Raw genomic sequence first — 18,045 nt, 5'->3', positions numbered from 1 at the left:
CTCCTTGTAGCAGAACTTCTAAAAAAGTCACATAATGAATCACATTAGAATTCATCCGAAATGGTTTCCATAAAGACAATCATTATTGTCTAGTGATGATTCCAGGTGAGCGCACGGGCTCCCTGAGTACCAGAGCTGAGGGAGGGCTTGCCCCCTCTCCCTGAGGCCCACCCACTCTGTCCTGCTCCGGGAAGCACAGGAAGGGTCTGCTGAAGCTTGCCCACCCCTCCCCTCCTCACTGTGTCCCGCCAGCTCTGCTGCCTTCCACACCAGCATTAATACGCCATCTAACAGCTTGCCTCGCAATCCTGAGTGACAAGGGGTTGGATGAGGAACGTCATCCAGGAGAAAATGGAAGGAAACTGGCTGGAGCCCCCAGTGGCTTGCTGACCTCTGGTGGCCCTTTCTTCCCTCCCCTCACTCTTCTGCCCAATCCCCACCCCCACCCCTGCTCCCATGCTTGGATCTAGTGTGGCAAAAGAGGTGCTCTCTGGAGCAAAGGGCTTGCCCTGATGACACTTAGGATGCAGAGGAGCCCTGAGAAGCTGAAAGGCCATCTCCTTGCCCCAGAGCAGGGACGCCTGATCCAATAACCCTGAAGCCAGTGACGATAACTTAGTTATCGCCCATGCTGGGACCTGGGCTGGGCGGATGGGCGTCTTTAAAGCACCTTCCCTACGAATATACAACCTTTCAAAACTAATCTATGGTGTCGGAAGTCAGGAGAGCGGTTGCCCTTTGTTGGGGGGTGGATCCGAAGGGGGCTTCAGGGCACAGATTAAGCAGGCATTCACTTTGAGAAGAGTCGCTGATGTACACACGTACAACTTTTGCATTCTTCTGAATGTACAATACACCTCAGTAAAACGTTTACCCCAAAAGCCCTTTGTCAAGTAGAGATTGCTAACATTTCCATAATTATATCATTGGAATCAAGTACTCTCTATTAGGGTGGGATGACACAGACAGGCGAAGGCAGCGGATAATCCTCAATTGTTTTCGACTTGGATTGGAATCAGTGTCTTACACACAACACACACTTGTTTGCGAGAGATTTGCTTCTGTAAGTGTGCATGCTCTTGCTGATGTTAAAACCAACGGGCAGTTCTGATCACACGCTGCTCAGCCTTGGGGGCGAGATGGTTCAGAAGCATTCCAGGTAGCAGGGAAGTCAGATTGAGGCACGATTCAGAATTCGACATAGGTCCTCTCCTCCCTCCATCTCCTGTCCCTCCACTCAGTGTTGGATGTGGTCACTGTTCAGGTCACTGGGACGCACACTTCTCTCCTGCTTTGATGGGTACCAAGGTCAGGTCTTGAATCAGAGCCACTTCCTCTCGGTATTAAGGGTTGGAGGAGGGCCCGAGAGCCTGATCCTAGATTGGGGACGGTGGTACGCTGTTTGCAACAAGCCCCCTCCCTGTGGCACGCCCCTTAGCAGTGTGCCTTAGCCCCACTCCTCTCATCAAGAGCCACAGCCTCTTTCCCAGCCCCTTGAGTGCGGGCTGGACTTTGTCTTACTCTGAATGTGGCAGAAGGGATGCTGTACGACTTCCCAGCCTAGGCCTCAATAGGCCTTGCAGCTTCTGCTCTCCTCCACCTGGGACGACCCTGAGACTGCCAGGTGAAGGAGTCGGGTCCAGCCCCCTGAAGGGTGAGAAGCGACATGAAGCAAAGATGAGCCATCCCAGCTGCGGTCCTCAGACCATCCAGCTGACATCCAGCACCAACCACCACACATGTGAGTGAAGTCAGTTTTAGACTCTCTGGCCATCCCAGCCACCAGCTGACTGCACACAAGTGAGCCCAGGAGAGACCAGCCCAAGTTGTCCACCCACAGCATCACGAGCAAATAAACAGTTGTTATTCTAAGCCATTAAGTTTTGAGGTGGTTTGTCACATAGCGAATCATAATTGATCTAGTTACTAACACCCTTGCCTGGGCGTCCACTGGCCAATGCCAGCATCCTAGGGGACAGGACTGTGCCCTCAAATACTCTGTGCATTCTTCCATCTAGAAACTCCAGAAGCAACTTTTGCCCAAGATTTGTTTCTTTGCTCATCCCCACCAGTTTCCAGGCCTGACACGCAGTGCCCATTGCTCTTTATTAGTTTAATATATGTTGAAGCTTCCAAACGGATGCTGGGGCCCAGGTGGAACAGATGAAATGTGACTAAGTTCTGGGGATGATTGATAATGAGTAGGGACTGGAAAATCAATTGTGTTAATTCCTGGTCTGTCACTGGGACCGAGAATTCATGAGAAAATCTGTCTAACTTAATGGTATTTACACATTATACAGAGTGTGATAAAACTGTCTGCAGGTGCTACTTGGCATTCCAATCATACACGGCCTGTGCAGCCTGAGGGGCAGGCAGGTCTGAGTTGTTCAGGACCTGGGCTGGGCGTACAGAGACTTCCTGGGAGCTTTCAAGTACCTCTCTAACCTCTGAGTCGGTCCCAGGCACCTGCATGGATCTCACGAGCACAACTGGTCCCTGTCAAGTGTGGGGCACCCAACTGCCACTGTCTCAGAGATTTGCTGAGGGCACATTTATGGGCCTGCTTTGAGGATAACCACTCCAGAAGCTGCTGGGTAGTTGCACAATGACTAGAGGAGGATTCAGTTGGCATGATTATGCCACATATGATACATGTTGGCATGATTTGAGAGACACAGATGGTCCTCCTGACCCACAGGCCCATCCCCCAGGGAAGGTCGGCACCAGCCCTGTCCTATACCACACCCACCCACCCAGTCACTATCGGAAGGCGCCTTGAAAAGCCTCATGGAAACTGATGGAAGAGCCTGCTTTGGAATCTGAGTGTTTGCTTCCCTGAAACTCTGTAGACTAAGGCTTGCCCGGTGGAGGTGCCCCAACACCTGGTGTTCACCCCCTTGTGTGGTATTCCTTCATACTGAATAGGGCTGATCTGGGGGTTCAATAAAATACTGCAGAAATGACTGTATGTGACTTCTGAAGCCAATTCATAAAAAAATATGGCAGCTTCTGCCTTGTTCTCTCTCGTCCGACTCACTCTGGGGAAGCCACCACCATGTCAGGAGGCTCATGTGGGGAGAGACTGAGGCCTCTTGCCAACAGCCAGCACCATGGGAGTGAGCCGTCTTGGAAGTGGGTCCTCCAGCCCCGGTCAAGCCTTCAGATGACCACAGTCCTGGCCAACATCTTGACTGCAACCTCGAGAGAGACCCTGAGTGAGCTTGCCCCTGAATTCCTGACCCACAGAAACTGGGAGAGATAATAGATAGAGGTGTTTATTATCATTTTAAGCAGCTAAGTTTTGGGGTGATTTCTTATGCAGCAATGGATAACTAACAGGTGAGAAGGGAGATGGGAGGGCAGGGCCAGGGGCATCTCACACTGGGGTGTGGAGCTGATGGAAGACACTCCCATGTACCTTCTCCACACATTCAAGTGAAATCCACCTCTGTGTTTTGCTGCTTCCCCCCAAAACACCCTTCTATGCTCTTCCCACCTCTGTGCCTTGAATGTGCTGCTTTCTCTGCCTAGAATGCCCTACCTGCCCCCTCTCCTCCACTTCTTCCTCCTCCTGTTTCTCTTTTTCCTCATGAGATGAGCTCCTACTCAGCCTTCAAGACCCAGCTCAAATGTGCCCTCCTCTATGAAGGCCGTCCCAGTCTCCCTTGGGCAATTTTTCTCACTTTCTTTGGCACCCCCATGATATCCTATTTTTTGACGGATACTTGAGGGGGTTGACTGGTTCCGTAAGCTCTGGAGTTCAGAACTTCAATTTGGTTAATTAACTCTGCCGGCCCTCCCTGTTCACCGGCACCAACAGGATGGCAACGTCAGGTTGTCAAATGAAGGAAGGAATGAGCAAGCATCCAAGGCAGCCTTGGGGAGGAAGAGAGGAACCGGATGAGGTCTGCGGAGGGGCGAGCTGGGCCTGGATGAATGGAAGGCGGTGGCTGTTTATTGGTCTGTGTCTGCGTTTCAGGTCTGTTCATCCTAACACCAGCCAGGGAGTTCTTCTCTCCCTCGGCCCCGAGAGCTTCACTGGGTCGGGGAAGGAGCATCGCCTGGGAGGCCCCTGTGTTTGTGGGTCCCTATCACACCCCTTCCTGGAACCCTATTCTTCCTTGCTCACCATTTTCCGTGCCCGACAGGCAGCCCTCCAGAGTCCCTTCCCTTCATCCTCACCTGGAGGGCAGATGAGGCCAGGCAGACATATCTGATTTCTAAACAGGTTTTAAGGTCTTTTCCCAGAGACCCTGAGCTCATTTCTTCTTTCTCTGTCTCTGAGGTGCCAAGACAGCAATTTGGGTCTCAGACGCCCTGAGCAGGGGTGCAGCCAAGTTTTTTATTGCACAGAATGAATTTGTTATGTGGGGGTTCTTTGGCCTGAAGGATTGCTAAACGTCCTTACATCACACGGTGTCCCAGCCTGGCCGGCGCCCAGAGGCCAGAGAGCTGCCTTGCTTGCCGGTTTACTGAGAGGAAGGCTGAGGGGGACCGAGGTCAGGGAGGGGTCACCTGCACACTCAAGTCCTACTCCTGGCCTATTTATTGAGTGCCCAGCAAAATCAAGTCCCAGAGAAAGAAATTATTTGTTCGAGGTCCCATGGCAGGAAGTGGCCAAGTTGAGATTTGTTTCCAGACCTGTCTGACTTCAAAAGCCGCTGCTCTTGACCATTAAGCCACACTGCCTCTGCCTGGCCCAGCCAGTCCGGAGGTAACGCAGGCCCCCAGCTCCCAGCCCATCCAGGGACCTTGTGGGATTTCAGCAGGACTGACCCAGAGGCCAAAGGAAACAACAGTCTGGGGCGGAGCTTCCTGGGTCCCTGAGCCCACAGGCTCCTCCAGCTCCCAGAAGACAGTGAGAGATTCTGTGGATTCCTGCTTGGCTGAATTCTACTCCTGTTGGAGCAGAGGAGGGTGTGTTGCCATCTCCGGTTGTGGGGCTTATCTTTCGAAACTCTGCGATGTGTGTGGAGACCTGTGAACCAAAGGAGGTGAAAGAAAGATTAAAGAGGGAGAGGATTAAAATCTCCAGGGCTCCCGGGTGCTGCAGAGCCTTTCCTGCCAGCAGCGCCTCGATCTCTCTATTAGACAGCCCCCAGCCACCAGCCGGGGTGGTGAGAAGGACGAGCCCCCTCCCCAGCCTCGAGGCACCGAGAAGGCAGCAGGTTCCAGGCGTGGAGGGCGGAGGGCTGGCTGGGTTTGGGAAGCAGCAAAACTCAGAAGTGGATTTCACTTGAGTAAAAACCAGGGTGGAAGTGTAGGGGAGGTACACAGGGTGTCTTCCATCGGCTCCACACCCCAGTGTGAGACGCTCCTGGCCCTGCCTTCCCATCCCCCTGGCCCACCTCTATTATCCATCGCTGCATAACAAATTACTCCAAAACTTAGTTGCTTGAAACAATAATAAACACCTATATCTATTATTTCTCCCAGTCTCTGTGGGTCAGGAGCTCACTCAGGGTCTCTCTCGAGGTTGCAGTCAAGAGATCCGCTGGGGCTGTGGTCATCTGAAGGCTTGACCGGGGCTGGAGGACCCACTTCCAAGATGGCTCACTCCCATGGTGCTGGCTGTTGGCAGGAGGCCTCATTTTCTCCCCACATGAGCCTCCTGACATGGTGGTGCCTTCCTCAGAGTGAGTGAGACGAGAGAGAACAAGGCAGAAGCTGCCTTGGTTTTTATGAACAGGCTTCAGAAGTCACATACGATCATAAGGGCTGGCTGTTACTGCTCCCCGCTTCCCCTACACTCCAGCCAATCCCTGCTGATATCTTGGCTACCAGGGGTCCCTGGGGTGGCTGTATCTGCCTCCAGAGTGGCCAGCCCCTAAAGGCTGTGCCCTGTGACTCTTTTTCAGAAATTAGGACGTGAGCAACTGCAGTCTGGGAAGGCAGACCCTCACTGCACACCTACTTCAAACTCTGCCACCATTTCGCACCCTCCACCCAGCTTTACCATCTGTTTGCTGCGCACCCCCCCACCTTGCTACATCTTTCACGCCAAAGAAAATGCCATCAGCAGCAACTGAAGCAGAGGGGAAGCTGGGGACAAGAATAGCCCACCTCTATGGAGCACTTACTAGGTGTTATTGGTGCCAAGCATAGTAAAAGTGCTAACTTCTTACAGCTTCTTATGGGGTAGGTACCTCCCCATTTTATAGATGAGGAAACTGAGGCACAGAGAGGGTAAGTAACTTGCTCCAAGCCACACAGCCCTTCAGTGGCAGAGCTAGGATCTGAACCCCAGCTAGGATCTGCTTCCAGGGCCCACTCTATCTACTAAGCTTATATTTATTGCATCTGTGATGTGAGGCTCCATCCTCCCACGAGGAAGCCACAGTTCATCAGACAGATAAGGGGGTTCACAGTACAGCAAGAAAGATGGAAGCAGACACCTGGAAGGCTCTCCAGGCCACAGGTTATGAGGTCCCAGAGTAGCTTTGTACCCTGTGTTTAGGAAATGGATCTTCCAGACTGCAAGGAGTGCTGAGGCAGCAGCCAGGCCAAGGGCTGTGGCCTTTTAAAATCAATTTTAAAAAATTGTGGTAAAATATACATAATATAAAATTTACCATATTTGCCATTTTGAAGAGTACAGTTAGTGGCATTAAGTATGCTCACATTGTTGTGCAACCATCACCACCATCTGTTTCTGGAAATTTTCCACGTCATCTTGGAGTCTCTGCCAGCCCCTAGTTCCCCTGCCGGCTGGACCTCTCCCTGCCCGCTGGTGGAGCGGACGAGCGGCGGCACAAACGGGCTTCCTCTCCGGAGGGGAGGGTGAGAATGATCCACGCTGCAGGTGCGGCTGTGCAGACGACGAGCCGTAACAACGGCATGTGAGGGAGTTTATCAACAGTACCTGGAGCTCAGTAACTCATAAACCTTTCATTAGTTTTACATCGAAGACGGCTCAAGTCCTAGGAAGCAGATTTAAGCTGGAAGACAGATGTCTTCATAAATCATCGTCTGTGAAAATGAGGGAAATGGAGGGAGCCGTTTCAGGGGATTTCCCAGCAGCTCACTCGGGCAGCTTGCTTTCTTGCTGCCTTTCCGAGCGGATGTTGGATTCCAGCCTCGTGTCCTCAGATTGAAAATGCAGTCGGAGGCTCACAGAAGGGACTAGAAGGGGCACCAAACTGCTCTCCCCTTTCCCTGGGCTCCTCCAAGCCTGGAGGCTGCAAATCTGGTCGTATTTGGGCATTCTCGTTACCCACCGAGGGCTCAGGGAGACAGCTTTCTGGAAGGTGTTTCTGAGAAGGAAAGAAACCGAAGCAGCAGCAGCAGGAGAGGAGCTTTACAATGTAACCCTCACCAGAAAGGAGAAAATACGAGGGGAGACTTGTGCTTGCTAATGAGAATGATAACAAAAACAGCACTTAGAACAGTGCGTGCCACAGAGACAGTGATCAGTGTGTATTAACTATTATTTTGAACATTTCCTATGTGCCGTACACTTTATTAATGATTATCATCACCCTACCATTTTACAGGTAAGAAAACTGAGGCCCAGAGAGGTTAAGTGACTTGCCTAAGATCACACAGCTAAAAGTGGCAGGGCTCAGATTGCCTCATCCTGGGGAAAGCCTCTCTTGGGCTTGACTTTGACCCTGCCACCTTCCCCTGTCTCAGTCTCAGTTTCTTCAACTCTAAAATGGAGAATCGACTGCAGTCCTCCCTGTGCCCCAGAAATGAAGTGGGAGGCGATCCAGCCAGGAAGCACCAAGCTTGGAGCTCTGAGGGAAGATAAACTTCCTCAAAAGGCAGGGAAAGCTGTCCATCTCAGGATGATGTCCACACTTCAATTCCATGGAGTCTTTGCCGTGTCTCATCGCAGACTTGGCCAGTGTCGCTTATTCCCCTTTTACCGATGAGGAAGCTCAGCCCTCCCCACCCAACCCCCGGCCCCCAGTTTCAGCGGCACAGCTAGTAAATGGCCGAGGCAGGCTGGAAACAGGTCCCGGCTTATCCTGTGGTGTCAAAGGCCAGCAGACAGCGTAGCCAGCACAGACGAGCTCTCTGGAAGGCCGTGTCTCCAGACGGGACATCAGGGCGTGGGTCCCCGCTGCTCCCTTTCTGCTGGGCAGGGGTCCTCTCAGCTGGTTCCCTTCTGCTTTGCTCTGCAGCCCCTGCCTCAGGTGCTCCTGCCCCCTCTTCCCATCCTCCCAGGGTTCCCCTAAATGCTCAGGCAGACTAATTACAGGAAACAGCAGAGAAGGACGGGCAGGGAACTGGGTTGTGATTTGGCGGACTGGGCCTCAGGACTCCGTGACGTGCATCGGCAGGCTCAAAGACTTTTCAATTTCCTCCCCTCTCCCTTCCTCTCTCCCCTGGAGGACGAGCCAGCGAGAGCGAGCGAGCAGAGGTGAGCGCGCAGCCCCTGCCACGTGCTGGCTGTGGAATGAGAAGGCTACCAGCAAGGAGCATCCCAGGAGAACTTTTACTCAGGAATAATATGCATGAGGATTTATTTCCTCATTGCTGGGCTTCCTGCTGAAATGCACACTTGTTTTCTCTGGGCTCCGGCAGGGGGAGAACTCAGTTCAAAGGTTTCAGAGAAGCAGCCAAAGATTCAGATTCCGCTAGCATTTACTGCGCACCTGCTGTGTGTGAAGGCCTGGGCCCATGGCTTTGCCCATTTTAATTTCATAACAACCTTCTAGCTCGGGGATCTTTATTCCCATTCTACAGATGGGGAGGTGATTTCTTCAAGGGTCCACAGGTAGTAATAACACTACCAGCTGACATTTGCTGCTAGGTACCAGGTATTACTCAAGGAGCTCCACCCATATTAACTCATTGAACGCTCCCAACAACCTTATGAAGTGGATACTGCTCTTACCCGCGTCTGCAGATAAGGAAACTGAGGCCCAGTGAGGTTAGGGGACTGCCCCAGGTTACAGGGACTGTAAGTGATGGAGCCAGGATCGCAATCCAGGTCGGCTGGCTCCAGGGACTACGGGGCAGAGCTGGAAATCAGGTCCAGTTTTTGGGATTCACGCCTCGTTCCTAAAAACCACAGTTCTTCTTTTTTTTTTTTTTTAAAGATTTTTTATTTTTTTCCTTTTTCTCCCCAAAGCCCCCCGGTACATAGTTGCATATTCTTCGTTGTGGGTCCTTCTAGTTGTGGCATGTGGGACGCTGCCTCAGCGTGGTTTGATGAGCAGTGCCATGTCCGCGCCCAGGATTTGAACCAACGAAACACTGGGCCGCCTGCAGCGGAGCGCGTGAACTTAACCACTCGGCCACGGGGCCAGCCCCAGTTATTCTTGGCTTGATATCCTCACGCCCACAGGAGGGATGGGTTTGGAGGGACTGTGTCCGGGTGCCTAAGGATCCCAGGAAATGCAAGGCTGAGACTTGGCTGTTGTCCCGATCAGGACATTTCGGTAGCTATAGAAACCCAACTTAAGTAGCTTCAGCACAAAAGGGTCTTTATTGGTTCCGTTGGTAGGGGAATCAGGGATCAAATAATGTCATCAGGGCTCTGTCCGTCTGTCTATCTCTAACCTCGTTACCAGCAGTTCTCTCTTCTGTCCTCGTGGCAGGGAGGTGGTGGCTACACATGCTGGCGGTCTGGGCACTGCTCAAAGGCTCTAGCTGAGGAGCCGAGTGGGAGCCGAAGTACACCCAATGCTCCCCTTGCCAAGCTCTGTGCCCTGGGACAAGGCAGCGTTGGTCCAGTGGGGCACTTTTCCTAATTCATCTGCCAGGAGGACTCACCTACTCCTAATACATGTCAGATGCTGTCTAGGCTAGTGGTAACCCTGACCCCTCCTCCTGGTGCCTTGAGACCAGCCTCACACCAGCACCCCCATCCCCACACTTGGCAACTCCATCAGATTCATCCACTCAGCGAACGTTTATGAACCACTACCACATGCAAAGCACTAACACCCGCAAACTCCCTGCCCTCCTACAGCTTATATTCTGGTAAGGGATCCAATGGGCTTTGCTTAGGTCACATGGCCACACTTGGACCAATCACCAGTGCCCAAGGGAATAAGTCTATACTGTGATTGGCGTAGCCAGGCCAGATGCCCACCCCTTTGAAGAGGCAGGGCACTTGATTGACAGTCTCACCAGGACCACCTGGAATGGGGGCGGTTTCTCAGACGAAATGGGACTAGGCTGCAGAAATAACTGACATCCACTGAACTGTGGGATCCTAGGAAGATCATAGTCCTTCTTCCTTGGCCAATAACCTTCCCACCTCCATTGGGAGACACCTGGGCCCCAGTACTCTGAGAGGGGTGGGGTCAGGGTGTCCCTGAAGGGCTCAGCCATTGGCCTATCATGGGTGAAATCTCCCTCTGGTCCTGCTCAGAGGAAAGGTCGGGGGTCAGGACTGTTTACCCAACATCAACTCAGTTGTGACTTTCATTTTAGGGAAGAAGAAAAATGATGGGGCATAAGAGGGTGTCAGGGGGAGTCCATGTTGGGGAGCAGGCACGGAGAGGGGCTCCTGGTCCCATTGTGGTGGACTGGTTGGGGCTCGTTGGGTATAATAAACACTGAGTGCTTGTTATGTGCCCGGAGCTTCACCTGTTTTGTCTCATTTAAGCCCCACACCTGCCAGGTAGGTGTTATCCCATTTTCTTGGTGAAGAAACTGAGGCTCAGAGAGGTTAAGTAACAGAAATATGCTCACTCAGGTGTGCTGCTTCCAAAGGCCCCGCACTGAGCTCACAGGGCCCTGGGGCCACGGAGGCACGCCTGAGCAGAGGGTGCCCACCCCAAGCCACCTCTCGCATGCCCAGTGAGGGGCCTCATGTGGACCTGATTTCATCTTCTGATTCCTGGCCTTCCGTTCTCCAGCCCTCCGAGTCAGAGACCCAGCCAACTCTCCTGCAGCCTCATCTTGTACCCTCTCCCCTGCTCCCACTGACATCTGGGCGGCATCTTCCAGTTCCCTGAGTACTTCCACATGTTCTCACCATGGAAGGACAAACATCTGGTCTCTGAGGCCACCACATCATCCTGGACACCTGCCCGCCCACCCTGGGCACAAGGTCAAGTCTGAGCTGAGCCTCAGGGCCTGTCTGCCACTAGAGGGAGCTCCCAGCGTGGCCTTGTGCCTTTCTTGGGGGTGAGAGGTGGGGCCCGGGTAGAGGGACCAGCCCTGGGGGTGCCTTACCAAGAAATTCTGGAGACAGGCATGTGCTAACAGGAAGACCTCACCTGGAGACCCAGAGGCTCTGGTCTGTGAGGTTGGCATCTCTCTTATTAAAGCACAGATCGGGGAGATGCGAGTGCCTGGAAGAGGAGCCCGGGCATTCAGGGCTGTGGGCTCAGGCTCCGCCTTCCCTTCGCGTCCGTGCCTGTTGCTCTCAGCCCACTCAAAGTCAGGGAAGAGCACATGCGACTCAGAGCAGCCCAGCAGCTGGTTTCCCACTCCTCACTGATTCACTCACTCAGTCATTCAACAAATATTTAAAACCCTACCACGTACAAGCACTGGGCCAGGCCTTGGGAACACAATGGTGACCCAGCCCCAGCCCCTGCTGTCACAGAGCATTGAGTCTCATGGGAGAGAGAGAGATCCATAAACAAGCAATTGTAATGTTGTGTGTCAAGTTCTACAATAGGTCTAAGCACAGGAGACTCCAGGTGCAAAAAAGGATGTACATGTCGTCCCACCTGGGGGACAGGAAGGCTTCTCAGGGCAGAGACGGCATCTAAGCTAACACAAGGATCTGCAGAATTAGCTAGGCAAAGTGAGTGTTTCAAGCAAGGTCTTGTCAGTTTGTACAAATGCCCAGAAGAGAGAGAGCATGCATTCATTCGTTCATCCATTCATTCGGCAAATACTTTCCCAGCACCTACCGTGTGCCAGGCACTCTTCTAGATGCTGGGGCTGGCTACAGCAGCGAACCAGGCCAACAAGGTCCCTACCTCATGGCGCTTAGGTGCTAGTGGAATGTGGCCATTTAGGTGATCCGAAGAAATCTTGTGGCCAGAGGGACCATGGCCTCTCCCATGCTCAGAGCACCCAGGTCCCCATTCTCCATCCTCCTACTGCAGAGGCTGGCAGCTGGCACCAAGGCTTCCTGCACTGGTCGGCTGTGGGGAGGTCACCCAGTCCATGGGGGGAGACCGTGCCAATGTATTAATAGCCCAGCCAAGGGCCTGCTGAGCAGTTGTGCTAATTAGAGTGATTAATGGGTTTAATTTACTTGGTAAGAGTAATGCTCTGTCACTCTGTTGTCAGAGCTCAGCCCCAGCGTCCACTCCCTCCCCTTACCCCCTACAGGTGCCCACCTAAGCCTCCCCTCTCATGGCCCAGCCTCCCTTGAGCCCAGGCACCTGCCTGCCCATCACCTTGCCTGCTTGGAGCCTGTCTGCTGCCCCCCACTGGGGAAGGGAGGAGCTTTCTTATCTGTCTCCACCCTAGAGAGCTGTGGGGCCACAGCTGGTGGGAGAAGGGAGGCCGTCCCATCCCTCCGAGTCACCCCTGCACAGGGCAGACAGCCCCCTCATCTCTGGTTCTCCCCAGCTCCCTCACCTCTCTGCATCTCTCCCCATGGAGCACTCACCTGGCTGAAGTCATTTTATGTGGTTCCCTGTTTCATGACCGCCTTCTGGCTCTAGAACGTGGGCACCCAGGAGGACAGGGACCGTCTCAGGTGCTCTGTTTGTTGAATGACTGAAAAAGTACATGAGTGCCTCACTCCCCAACCCCATGTGCCTCAGTCCTGCTAACAGGACGGCTTTGGATCTGTTGCTTTTCTTCCCAAATTTTGTGTGTCTCTCCGCTCAGCTCTCCTCTCAGGTGCTGTCTATAGGTGACAGTGGCCCAGTGTCTTCATTCTGCAACCTGAGGAAAGCAAGATCATGCAGCTCAGAGGCTGAAGAGAAGTTGAGGCCTGATGATCTGAATCCATTGTTCTCCCCTGGAGCAAGGAGGTCAAGACTCTCTGCCCTGCACGCAGTCAGAGGAGCCCCGGTCTCAATTTCTGAGGGATGGTCTCAAGCTTTCAACTTGAGCTTCCTTTGACTGCTGTCATTTTTCTGGTGATTCCAGGGAGGGGCAAACCTTGCTTGTGATTGACAGTCCTCTCCTGCCGTCTAACCCGACTCCCTCCCATTGCACCCAATACTGCTCTCTGTCAGTGTAGTTGGGTGGGGGCTAGGGTAGGGCTGTCTCCTCAGGGGCCACCTAGGAGCTTTCTTCCACTTTCCAGGCCATTCCTGAGACCACCTCTAGGTCCCCTGGTCCCTCTTTGCACTAGGACCACCTTGTTGCCAAGCCTGCCCTAGTCTTGGGTGGTGGCGTCAGCCTGGTCCCTCCCCTTCCCCACTTCCCAGGGCGGTGGCTGTGACAAGCTTGGCTGAGAGGACGGCCATGGTCAGGGGAGAAGGGGTGCTGTTTGTTTTCTTTGTTTACCACCATGCTTGCCCGAGTAGGCAGCCGGCTGGCAGGATGCCCAAGGGAGCCCTTCCCTCGACCAAGCCAAGCATGACTGGAGCTGGGAGCAGAGCAGGATCCGGTGGGGCTGGGGCTGTGTTTCCAGTTACTGTCTCTGTGGGGCGAAGAGACCTCACCTGTCAATCCTTCAGCCCAATTAGAACAGGACAAAGGCAAGCAGTGCAGCCAGAGGGGCTGCAGCCAGACGGAGAGGAAAGAGCAAACGCGTTTTCCCAGGAGGGAGGGAGTGAGAGTACCAGGACGTCACCGAGGAGTGACAGCCCCAGCCTTGGCCCTAGCTGTCTGTGACTGAAACCCAGTCACATCTTGCTTGGCCTCAGTTCCTCCCTCTGTAATGCAGGAGGGGAAGGACTGAAGAACTGAGAAACAAGGTCTCTTTTGGTTCTAGGATTCAGCGTCTTTAATTCCTGCCCCAAGACCCAGCCAGGCACGGAGCGGGGTGAACCCCTGACCCTCACGGGATGTCCAGCACTTGCCGGAGGTGCTGGCACCAGAGCTGGCACCTCCTAACCAGCTCCCCGCAGATGTGAGAACTGCTGGGTCTTGGCAGGCGAGAGGCCAGGTTGATAATTGACTCCCACCTGGGGGAGCCGGCCGGCCTAATCAGCATGCAGGGCCTGTGCAGAGTGCTTAAGAAAAACTTATTAATTTCCCCTCCACAAAGAGTGAGAGTTCGACAGTAATCACAGTATCAAGTCGTAATAAAAAAAAAAAAATCCCTCCATTGAAAATAGCAGTCGGGGCTCTGGAGAGTTCGACAGGAAAAGATTGTATTAAGATAAAGGAGATTATAGCAGAGCGGACATTAAAGGTTGTCATTGTCTGATAAATCACATCAGGGAGGCCCCAGGACTGCTGTATCCCTGCGAGGGAGAAGGGACCCCATTCCTGACCTGGCAGCTCACCGGCCAGCCCACCTCTCGCCTGCCTCCTCGCTGCCCTCTGCGGCTGGAGCAAACTCAGGAATGTGTCCCTGAGACCCGACAGTGGCCTAGGACCCTCATTAAGGGCAGAGGGTGAGACAATCTACGGATTCTGGAGGACAGAGATCTGGTTCTAGGCACTCTTAGAGTCTGGCCTGATGGTGGAGGCTTCAAAACATTTGCCCAGCAGTGGAGGGACCTGGGGGGAGAGGGGTGTTTCTGGGTCACCTGTCCTGTTGGCATCTTTCTGGTAGGAATGGGAGTCCCAGGGCATGAACCCCCTGGACGCTGCCCTGACCTGCCTCCAAGACCTAGGCTGATGCAGAGAGGGTGTCCCGATTTGCCAATGGGGAGTCCCAATCCTGGTGGAAAAGCCCAAAGAATTCTATTGAGGAATTTTCAGGATGAAGCCACACATGCTTAGCTGCTGGATGACCATCAGCCCATGGGAATCTCCCCAAGCAGCGGTTGGCTGGGTGGGGTGCAGGACAGAGCTGAGGGGTGGGCTCCCTGCTCTTTGCCGTCTTCAGTTGGGCCAAATGAGAGGTCGCATGGGCTCTGAAGATGCAGTCTGATCTGAAAGTTACACTGGACTCAGGACAAGAAGTTTCCAGCTGTGAATGGTCAGGAGGCCATCTGGAAGAATGGAGTAATAGGTAGGTTTGCCCTGTCTTTACCGAGGGGGCAATATAATGTGGATGTTACGAGGACAGACTCCTTGGTTTTGAATCCTGGTTCTGCTAGGTATTAGCTGTTCATCCTTAGGCAAGTTATGTATCCTCTCTGTGCATCAACTTTCTTATCTATAGAAGGGTGGTAATAGTATCTACCTCACAGGGTTGCAATGAAGATTAAATGTATTATATACATGAAGAGCTATAAATAAAAATCTGCTCTTATCTCCTAATTGCCCTTGCCCAAGGTCACACAGTCAGTAGGTGGTCAAGCCACATCACAGGACCACCCCCTGCCCATCACCTTCCTTACGCAAGCCACTTCTTGGGGAGTGCCAGTGTGGTGGTCAAGGGCTTGGAGCCCAGAACGCCCAGGGTTCAAATCTTGGCTTCAGCTTCAGCAAATGCCTTTACTTCTCACACGCTCAGCTTCCTCTTCTGTGAAATGAGGAAGTCACTCGCCCCCGGTGAGGCTGCCGGTGTGAGAAACTCAGTAAGGGGCAGCCAAGGCAGGCAGCTCCCCCTGGGGTCTCTGCCCATGGACGTCAAGCCCAGCAGGGCCGCGCTGCCTCCCCTGGCCCTCCAGGCGGCATCTGGCCCTCTGCAGCTGCAAACCTTGGGCAGCGGGGAACGTTCTGGAGTTGACTTGAGTTTATGAGGCTGAGCCCAGAGGACCAGGCGCGTTAAGTGTAATGGGGTCGTGGAGATTAATGTCGGGCCCAGTGAAGTAGCTGAGGTGGTCATCTTCCCCGTTAATATGCACATTTCAGGAAGGATTGGACAGCGTGAAAACATTTAAAAGAATGCTAATTTCAGCAGGAGAGAGAAATTCTGGGAAGGGTACCTTACAGAGAAGAACAGAGCTGGGATGCAGGTGCCCTGCTCAGAATTCAGCCCTATCTGAGGTTCTCTGTGGCCTCTCTGTGCCCGTCTGTCTCTAGGAGCACAGGCCTCTAGGAAGACCCAAGGCGGAAACCGGGTTGAATGGGATGACCCTGGACATAGGTTTGGGCCTTGCTGGGCTGGAACCTTGTGGAAGTGGGGATCCTTGTCTGCATTATCAAGAGTAGGGAGTGAGGAGGGTATAGCTCAGAGGGGCAAGGTCAAAGTGAGGGCTGGGAAGGCTTCATGGAGGAGGTGTCACTTAACCTGAGCCTTGAAAGATGGGTTAGGAGGAGGGGCTCGGACCTTATGGGTGTTGGGCTTTTCATCCAGGAGATTCGGGTGGGCTGGGGTGGCCCACATACAAGGTGAGACCGCAGCTTCTTCAGGCCCGTGTCCAGGCTCCAGAGGGGTCCTCGTGGGCAAGCTGAAGGAGGCCAGGGAGAGTAGCCTCTTTTTCCTCGGGGGGACTCTCCCTCTGGAGCCTGTAGACGGGAAATGTGGATTCTCTGCTCCCACATGCTGCAAACGGCACACGCCCCTCAGCCTGGTCATAGGATTGAAGGCTGGACATCGTACTCACCCCCACGCTCCTGCCCTCCCCCAGGGCTGCCCTTCCTTCCGGAGTCTCATCTTTCAGCACTAGGAAGTGTGTCACCCAGAATCTTCCAGGGACCCCTGACCTCCCAGACCTCAGCCCATCGCACCCGCTCATTCAGCTTAAAAGTGGGGTGAGCCTGGCCCCCAGCCTGCTCGTTCCTTCCATCTCCACCAGAGACCTGAGCGCTGAGGAGCTAGTGCCTGCAAAGCCAGCTGAGATGAAAAGTCCTTACAAACTCCCAGTGTGGTTATTAATAACGTCTCGCGGCTCTGAATGCCTCTTTAATTCCTCCGCTTAAACCACTCTGGAATCCATAACACTTGCCCCTTAGCCTGTGGTTATTCCACTCCCTTAATGGCCTTTTATGGAGGGACCTTATTGAAAGCTTTTCCCCAGCCTGAGTAAATCATGTCCTCTGGGTCATTCCTGCCTGCAATTTTATTAACTTCTTACGAGAAGTCGGAGGGACCACAGGGAGGCCAGGGTTTCCTCTGTTCTGCCCCACCCAGTCTGAGCACTGTCCTTTACCTGGCTGGGGTCCTCAGAGGAAGAGGTGGCTGAGGACCTTGGAGATGAAGAATGGTTGGGTGTCCCAACCCAATGCCCCTCTCTCCTAGCTGTCAATCTTCCTGGGTGGGTAGGGGCCAGGAGACCAGTCATATGAGCTGGGCCTGGGGGGAGGCAGGGGCGAGTGCTAGGAAGGGCAGCATCCACATCAGCCACCTGGTACTTCAGTCACTTGCTGTATCAATTGCTTGGTACACTGGTTACTTGGTGTACTAGCCTTGGCACCAGGGCGGGGGAAGCAGAACCAGAGTAGGACACTGGGGCCCAAAGTTGGAAAGTGGAAAAGGCAAAGGATCACACTAATGCAAGGTGTTAATAATAAGGGAAACTAGGGGCTGGCCTGGTGGCATCGTGGTTAAGTTTTTGCGCTCTGCTTCCGAGGCCCGGGGTTCACAGCTTTGGATCCTGGGAACCAACCTAACACTGCTCGTCAAGCCATGCTGTGGTGGCATCCCACATAAAACAGAGGAAGATTGTCACGAGTGCTAGCTCAAGGCCAATCTTCCTCACACAGACACACACAAATAATAGGGAAAACTGTGTGCAGGGGGAGAGGGTATATGGGATTTTCCCTTCATTGTTTCTGTAAACCCAAAACGGCTCTGAAAAATAAAGTATATTAATTTCTTTTTCAAAAAGGCGAAGGAGACCCCAGGAGATGGAGATGCCTGGAAAAGATCAGGAGGTCACCCTGGAGGTCTGGGATGACTTTCAAGGTGCTGTGTGCCTCTCTCCTGCCCCAGCAGGGAGAGGGGAGGGGAGAAAGGAATGCCGGGAGAGGTGAGGAGGGTAGAAGTGGGGCTGGGATGGGGGTCCCTGGGGAGCAGGAGGGTGTTTCTTAAGGGAGCCTAGACCCAACTCTGCTGTCGGTTCCTTGGGGTGGGGGCAGGGGCACCCACAGACAAGGACCATTTCAGACTGATATCCAGCTGTCCCTTCTCACTCCAACTCCAAACCCGTGAAAGAT

At 53.5% G+C, this 18,045-nt stretch overlaps 1 protein-coding gene across 1 annotated transcript in view; it reads left to right on the top strand.

The window, feature by feature from the left end:
* The window catches only part of UBIAD1 (UbiA prenyltransferase domain containing 1), a 38,005-nt gene extending 20,188 nt beyond the window's left edge, over positions 1 to 17,817 (top strand). The window contains exon 3 of the transcript XR_011436544.1: positions 17,718 to 17,817. The gene's annotated coding sequence lies outside the window, so the exon portion shown is untranslated. The remainder of the gene's footprint in view (positions 1 to 17,717) is intronic.
* The last annotated feature ends 228 nt before the right edge of the window (positions 17,818 to 18,045 follow it).

Source organism: Equus caballus, chromosome 2, assembly GCF_041296265.1.
Source record: "Equus caballus isolate H_3958 breed thoroughbred chromosome 2, TB-T2T, whole genome shotgun sequence".
Taxonomy (NCBI): domain Eukaryota; kingdom Metazoa; phylum Chordata; class Mammalia; order Perissodactyla; family Equidae; genus Equus; species Equus caballus.
Note: the sequence above shows the minus strand (reverse complement) of the source record. Positions and strands in the feature narration are given on the sequence as shown.